Source organism: Symphalangus syndactylus, chromosome 22 (genome assembly GCF_028878055.3).
Source record: "Symphalangus syndactylus isolate Jambi chromosome 22, NHGRI_mSymSyn1-v2.1_pri, whole genome shotgun sequence".
Lineage (NCBI taxonomy): Eukaryota > Metazoa > Chordata > Mammalia > Primates > Hylobatidae > Symphalangus > Symphalangus syndactylus.
This window is the reverse complement of record NC_072444.2, coordinates 12129513-12137746: the sequence shown is the minus strand read 5'-3', so window position 1 is coordinate 12137746 and position 8234 is coordinate 12129513.

Here is an 8234-nt window from a genome sequence, read left to right as displayed (position 1 = left end):
AATTTTCCCTTCTTCTTTCCCTCATAATCTGAAAAGACACCCAACAAGTTCATCTTTCGGTTTAAATTTGGCCAATGTCTTTAGTCTCCGGATGTCTCGGATTATGACTCCTGAGCACCAGCCATCTGCTCTTTCATGCATAAGGGATGAAGCCAGGGAGAACAAAGTCGCCTTTCAGATTTGATGTGACCTTCAGCTTCACTGGGTGGATGTTGGGGTCTTCTGTCCCAGGAAGAGATCCCATCCCGTGTAAATCTCTCTGGGGACTTTTCAACAAGCCTGGCTAGGGAATAGGGGCAGATTCGCATCTGGGTTGCGGGCTTGGGGCCTGGTCTTCCTCCAGCCTCCCTCCCCCGACCATTCCCAGGTACTGATCAGAAGAGGTGCCCATTTGTATATTAAGTAACCCGGCCGGGCATGGTGGCTCACACCTGTAATCCCAGCACTTTGGGAGGCCGAGGCGGGCGGATCATGAGGTCTGGAGATCGAGACGACGGTGAAACCCCGTCTCTACTAAAAATACAAAAAATTAGCCGGGCGTGGTGGTGGGTGCCTGTAATCCCAGCTACTTGGGAGGCTGAGGCAGGAGAATGGCGTGAACCCGGGAGCTGGAGCTTGCAGTGAGCCGAGATCGCGCCACTGCACTCCAGCCTGGGCAACAGAATGAGACTCCTTCTCAAAAAAAAAAAATAAATAAATAAAATGAAGAAGTAACCCTTGGGCCTGTTAGGTCTTTTGCACCTAACACCGGTGATACTAGTCCTTGCAACCTCACACGCTACCAGGTAGGTGGTCCTAGTCCCGTTTTCCTGATGAGGCAGCTGAGGGTGAAGGAGGATCAACAAGTTGACCAAAGTCTCACATCCACTCAGGGGGATCTGCGATTTGAACCCTGCTCTCTGACCCCACTGTACAGTGCCTCTCCATGCAGATCAAGGCAAGCCCCAACCCAGCTGCCGTGCCCTGCTCTGCCTCGCCAGCAGCCCCAGCTACCACGGAAGACACTGGAAGCTGCTGGCCAGTGGTTGTCTCCACAGGCAGAGGCTGACTTCCTAGCTAGACACCAGAGCAGATCCCATCTCTTCCCCAGTGGCTGCCCTTTAAGGCCACTTCTCTGGACATGCCTAGTTTAGAACTCCACAGGGGTGTGTCATTGCACCGAGACCCTGCTTTGTCCCCAGTGGCATTGCCCAGCCTGCCAGTGGCGCCCACAGTGTTGGTGCCCCTCAGAGAAGGAAGGCTTCCTCTGGAAGGTGAATGCCAGCCTCGGAAGGGCAGGAATGAGGGTGCACATCTTGAACACCAGCAGCATCCACACATACCAGCTAGTTTAAGCTGCTGCACGGTGCCTGTGCTTGTAGGTATTAGCCCATTTTAGAGATGATACCAAGGCCTGTGGAGGTTAGGTGATCAGCCAGCCTCACACAGCTACTGGGAGGCAGGCCTGGGACTCAGAGCCTGTGTGTTCTCCACTGTGCTGGGTGGCCCTGCCTCTGCAGGTCACTTGGGACATTGGCAAATCAGGATGACCTTGCTTGCTTAGGAACTTCTGAACCCAGCCCAGAGTAACCTTAGCCAAGTGTCCAGCACAGAGGTACTGGATCAGATGGTGCGTTTGTGGCCAGGACAGATGTGGGCTGTGTCATTAATCCTTGTTGCCAGACAGCAATTCTGACTGCACCTGCTGAGCCCCAGCACGGCCTGTCTCAGGGTGACTGAGGCACAGCTGCCCTTGACCCCCTCGCAGTCCAGGGGTTATAGTTCATGGTGCCCTGGAAAGCTTCCGGGCATGGGCTGGGCTTGCGCTAGGCCAGCGGGACATTGGAAGTCAGAGCTGAGGTATGGCAGCTGGGGAAGCCGGGGCAGGCTCCTAGAAGAGGGGCTTATTCCTGCTGGGCATCAAAGGAAGGGTAGAATGGTTGGCGACTGCATGTACTAGCCTGGGAGCTCCCTGAGGACATGCCTGATTCCCCCATGGCCTCGGTGCCCAGCCTAGCACCTGCACAGAGCAGCCATCAGTGAGTTCATCAGGAGGGGAGAACCAGCCTGGCTCCCATGAGAGCTGTGAGAAAGGGCAGCCCTGGCTCAGCAGGCAGCGCTGGAGTCCCTGCAGCCTGGGGGTCCACTTTGCCGGCTGTCAGACCCATCCTGTGACAGGTCCCCGGTGTGCACTGGGTGCACTGGGTTGAGGCGCTCTGGGTCTCCATCACACACAGCCCGTGGCGCAGCACGCCCGGCCCGGTTTGGGAAAACGTTGTGTGGTTTACCCTCTGCCCCAACCAAGATCTTGGTTTTCATGCTGTCTTCAAAGTGAGATTCTAGAATGTTAGTGCTGGGAGAGCCCCTGATGGTTCCCCAGCCCACCCACTGTGTTTATAATGGGGAGTTGAGGCCTGCAGAGGGCACAGGACTTGCCCAGGACTCACAGGCAGTTAAGAGAGCTGGGATCTGAGCCGTATTTTCCACCGACTCCATGCCCAGTCCTCCATCCACCTGGCGGAAAGGAGAGAGAAGTCCCTCCCACTCTCGCTAGAAGGGGGCCCTGTGCTTGCGGGGAACTGGATGTGATGATGGTAAGAAGAGGCTGGAGAAAGGACCTTGGTGGATTCTTGAGCATGTAATGAGCACCAGCTCATCATCCGTCTCTCCACTGTCCCCCTCAAGGGCGCCGAAGTCTCATCTGCAGCTCAGGCTGCTGGCCAGACGCCTAGAAGAGGGGGCATGGAGCTGCGGTTCCAAGTGCAGCCTCGGGCCACAGCAGTCAGGACTGGCTTTCAATCTCAGACGGCCGCTTTTTAGCCGCAGAAACAACTTAGTAGCCTGTGCCTCAGTCACCTGTTAAATAGGATAAAGGTGTAGTCCAGAGAGGGGCTGCTTTGCGGGGCAGGGGGAGGTCAGATGGGGGTGGGGAAGACCAGTCTCTCCCGAAGGGTAAGGCCCACCCAGGGCAGCCGAGGTGAGGAGGAGACAAGTTGTGTCCTACCAGCTCCCCTGATGCACTCAGGTGCACACTCAGGCCCCGCCATGTTGAGACCACCACATTACGCCCTCAGGAAAAACTCAACAAACTCCACTGTCTAGCCAGGAAAGCATTCCAGTCTAGCTGTTTCCAGTAGGAAGGGGATTTAGTGAAGAGCGCCAGATCACAAAAGCCCTGGCAGGGAGAGGGTGCAGGTGGCCCCTGCAGGGGCTCAGGGATCTGGCAGCTGCTGCTCCTATAGGTCCCAGTGGCTGCATCCTGGGGCAGAGCTGGCTGGAAGCTGCTGGCAAGGGAAGTGGGGAAGAGGTGGTTTGCAGGCATCCAGCCCTTGCGGCTCAGGAGGGCACAGGGAAGGGAAATGGTGCTGAGATGCAGCAGACCCCCTGGCACCCTACCACCCCGACACTGTTGGGGGGCAGGGAGGGTAAAAGAGCTGAGGGAGGTTAGCCCCGAGAAAACTTGGCTGCCACGCCTACTATTTCGGGAGCTGTGCCGAGGCTTCGCACACGTTATGTAATCCTTAGGATAGCCACGTGAGGCCATGAACTGACCTGATGGAGCTGTGAAAAGCTAGGACAGCACCCCAGGGCTATTTCACACGGGCGGGGCCTGCTCCTGCCTCTCCCTGAGCCAGGCTCGGGTCAAGGGTCATTCATCCAATGCCCAGCGATTGAGTGCCTACCACATGCCAGGATGCATGCCAGGCACCTGGAACATGACAGCAAACAAAACAGCAGAAATCCCCATCGTCATGGAGCTGACGCTCCCCCAAATATATATACATATTTGTAAATACATAAAAATAGGTGTGGTGTGAGCACTCCGAAGGAAAAAGGGCAGGGGAGGGGATGGGGAGTGGCCTGGCCAGCAGCGCTGCTGCACCTGGGGTGGTTGGCGTTGGACAGAGTTCTGGAGGAGGTAGGGAGGCCCCAGAGAAAGGGCACCTGAGAGGGCAAAGAACAAGTGCAAAGCCCCAGGATTGCAGTTTGGAATGTGCGAAGGGCAGGAGGAGGTCTGAGGCTGGAGAGGAGGGAGGAAGGAGGTGAACTGGGAAATGGGCTCAGAGCAGGTGCAGGCCTGGACCACAGGGCGGTGGCAAGGCTCAGACCTGCTGTGCGGGGCTCATTGTGGGGTCTTGAGGACACAAAGTTTGCACAGCCAGGGGCAATGCAGAGACTGAGGCTCTAGGAGACAGAGGCTGTCATCCAGGGTCAGGCCCAAGAGACAGCAACCTCCGGGCTTGCAAGAGGGCAGATGGAAGGTTGAAAAGGCAACACCGAGTCCTCCTGCTCTGTTGTCTGAGTGGGGGCTTCCAGGTTTGATGAAGAAAAGGATGTGTGCATGGCCAGCTGCCTGGGTCTGGTGGTGGTCCCAAATCTGTGTGTCGGGAGTGCTGTGGGTGTCTGTGGGCCTCTGGCAGTAGCCTGAGTCAGAGATTGGTGTACCCCCGTGTGATATGGAGGGCTGGTGTCTCTTGGTCCCTGCCACCCGAGCAAGAGGCTGATGCAGCGAGTGTTCCGGGCATGCTATATGATTTCTCTGGGTGTGCGTGAGTGAGCCTGTGTTGGCTCCATGGGCCTGTATGTGTCAGGAGCGTGTAGACCTGAAGGTCTGTACATGAGTCGAGGGTGAGAGGCCTGTGTGTTTCCTTGTACGTCCGTGGGTTCCTGCTTGTCCATGGTGGGCAGCAGTGAGGGGTGTCTTTGACTTTGGCCTGTCATTGTCTGTTTTATGCTCTCTTGACATTCCATAGCTCAGCTCTAGTTCTTGGAACGAATGGAAACAGACAGCCTCCAGGACCCAGTAGGACTGGCCTGTGCTTCTTGGGTACTTGGGTTCAGGGTCTCCTCCCCAGGGGTCTCTGACAGCTGAGGTAGGGATGACTCACCATCCCGGTCCCCAAATGCAGTGCTTTAAACTCAGAGACCCTTTCTTCTGGCCACAAGGCTGGACCAGGGCTCTCACCACCCGGGTGGGAAGACTGCATGATGTTTGGGCCTTGCCAGCCCCAAGGAAGAGTCAGATCTCTAAACCTGGGGGCCTCCTGGGAAATCCAGGACTCCAGCACTGTGGAAAGAGCATGGAGATAGAAGTTAGAAGGACCTGGGTTCAAATCCCAGTTTTGGCCAGGCACAGGGGCTCATGCCTGTAATCCAAGCACTTTGGAAGGCTGAGGCAGGTGGATCACTAGAGTCCAGAAATTTGAGACCAACATGAGCAACCTGGAGAAACTCTGTCTCTATTAAAAATTAAAAAACAAACAAACAAAAAAAACGAACTGGGCGTGGTGGCATGCATCTGTAGTCCCAGCTACTCAGGAGACTGAGGTGGGAAGATCACTTGAGCCTGGAAAGTCAAGGCTGTAGTGAGCTGTGATTGCACCGCTGTACTCCAGCCTTGGCCACAGAATGAGACCCTGTCTTACAAAAACAAACAAACGAACAAAAATCTCACCCTGTCATTTCCTAGTTCCAAAACCTTAGTCAAATGGCTGCTCAGTTTCCTTATCTGCAGAGGCGGGACCGGTGTCTTGGGCCTACTGTGGAGATTAAATGAGCACTGAGTATGTGCCCAGCCCCGGGCTAAGAGCTTTACACAAACAACCCCACTGGCTCCTCACAACAACTCTCTGGAATGGGTACAGGCCCCATTTTGCAGAAGAGGAAACTGAGGCCCAGAGAGGTGGCGTGACTTGCCCATGGTCACTCAGCTGGGAACGAGTAGAGCCAGGATTTGAACCAGGCAGTCTGACTTCAAAAGCAGCAGCATGAGGCCGGGTGCAGTGGCTCATCCATGTAATCCCAGCACTTTGGGAGGCCAAGGTGAGCGGATCACTTGAGGTCAGGAGTTTGAAACCAGCCTGGCCAACATGGTGAAACCCCATCTCTATTAAAAAAAAAAAAAAATTGCCAGGTGTGGTGGCAGGTGCCTGTAATCCCAGCTACTTGGGAGGCCAAGGCAGGAAGATCACTTGAATTCAGGAGGCAGAGGTTGCAGTGAGCCGAGATCGTGCCACTGCACTCCAGCCTGGGCAACAGAGTGAGACTCCTCAAAAAAAACAAAAGTAGGCTAGACGCGGTGGCTCACGCCTGTAATTCCAGCACTTTGGGAGGCAAAAGCAGATGGATCACTTGAGGTTGGGAGTTCAAGACCAGCCTGACCAACATGGAGAAACCCCGTCTCTACTAAAAATACAAAATAAGCCGGGTGTGGTGGCACATGCCTGTAATCCCAGCTACTGGGGAGGCTGAGGCAGGAGAATCACTTGAAACCAGAAGGTGGAGGTTGCAGTGAGCTGAGATGATGCCACTGCGCTCCAGCCTGATCAACAAGAGTGAAACTCCGTCTCAAAAAAACAAAAAACAAAACGAACAAACAAACAAAAAGTAGCAGTATGAGACAGAGAAAGGAAAGCAGAGCTCCTGGCTTTGGGTGCCCGGCCAGTGGTGGCTGTTACTACTGAGGCTCAGAGAGATGAAGCAACTTGCCACAGGCCACACAGCCAAGAAGGAATGGGGCCAAGATTCAAGGCCAATCCCAACCCAACACACCATCCACTTTATCTTTCACAGAGGCTCTCTCCCACCCCCTCCGGCCTGCCCTTCAATGGAAACTGAGATGGGGCCTAGATTTGGGGTGAGACTTGGCTAAGGTTGCACAGAAGAAGGCTGCAGGCCCAGGCTTTCTTCCTCTTCAGAGAGCAGGGCTGAGGGGCAGACAGACACCCATATGGTTAGCAAGCCCCCGGTGTAGGCCTGGAGTGGTGGCTGCCCCTCTTGGTGTGGAGGTGACAGCATGGTGCCATCAGGCAGAGGCACTAGGAGTGGCCTGAGAAACAGACCCGAGGAGGAGCCAGCAGTGTGGTTCAGGCCTGCACCTGCTGTCTCTAAGAGCAGAGGAGCTTCTGCCCGGTGCAGGGAGCCTGGGGTGGCTCCATGTGGGAAGGCCTTGGCCGGGCAGTGGATGTCCAGCCAGTGGTTCCCTCCCCTGGCGATGTTCCTGTGAGCGTGGCAGTCGGTCCTAGCCTCACTTAGTCACCCCAGGTAGCAGAGACCCTGTGCCATCCCTGCATCCTGAGAAAGATCGGGAGGAAGCATGTCCCGAACGCTGCTTTATTGCAGTAAGTTTGTGGAATCAGATCATTACATTTAATTAGAATTATTTAATTAGAATCTTAATAAAACAGTAGAGCAGGGGCCGGGCGCGGTGGCTCAAGCCTGTAATCCCAGCACTTTGGGAGGCCGAGGCGGGAGGATCACAAGGTCAGGAGATCGAGACCATCCTGGCTAACACGGTGAAACCCCGTCTCTACTAAAAATACAAAAAAAGATTAGCCGGGCGTGGTGGCGGGCGCCTGTAGTCCCAGCTACTTGGGAGGCTGAGGCAGGAGAATGGCGTGAACCTGGGAGGCGGAGCTTGCAGTGAGCCGAGATCGCGCCACTGCACTCCAGCCTGGGGGACAGAGCAAGACTCCGTCTCAAAAAAAAAAAAAAAAAAGAGTAGAGCAGGAAGGAGGCTGATGAACGGAGGTGAGGAGAGCCTTGCTGAGCGTGAGGAGCAGACCCAGCGGGGAGGTGGAATGGGGGAGGGGCTGCCAGGATGCGAGCCTGGATGGCTAGGCAAAGGGGACGTGCCAGGACCACCAGGACCTGGGCTGCGCTTTCCCTGACCTGTTCCTTACCAGGTGGCCCTGGGGGCAGGTCCTGGGCCGGTTTCCTGCCCTCAAGGAACCCGAGGTTCATGCAGGGAACAGACGAGGAGCCAGACAGTTGCCACGCCCAGTGCAGGAGGCAGAGTCACGCCAGCCAGAGATGGGCGTCGAGGCTGGCGTGCGGTTAGGAAGGCTTTCTAGAGCAGGGAGGCCTGCGGTGAGACCTCACTGTGTTGAAGTTAGACGAGGAGGGTAAGGGCTCCAAGCAGGTGTGAGGGAAGGCGGAGCATTTGAGGCACCTGGCGGGGACAAGACAGGGCGCATAGCAGAGGCCTGGCGCCGGGTGGCTGGCTCAGGTCCCAGCATCACCGTGAGTTGGCTCTGGCAAGTGACCTGGGCAGGTTATGCCACCCTCAGAGCCTCATCTTCCCCATCTGTAAATGGGGGTGATAGTGGGGCTCTTGTGGGGATGAGAGGAGCTGCAGAGAGCACTTGGAACGGCGCCTAGTACGTGTCAGTGCATGTGCACGAGCTATTGGGACTGTTGTTAGGATTGTCGCAGTGGAGGTCTCCAGCAGGTCATCAGTTACACAGGTCAGGAGC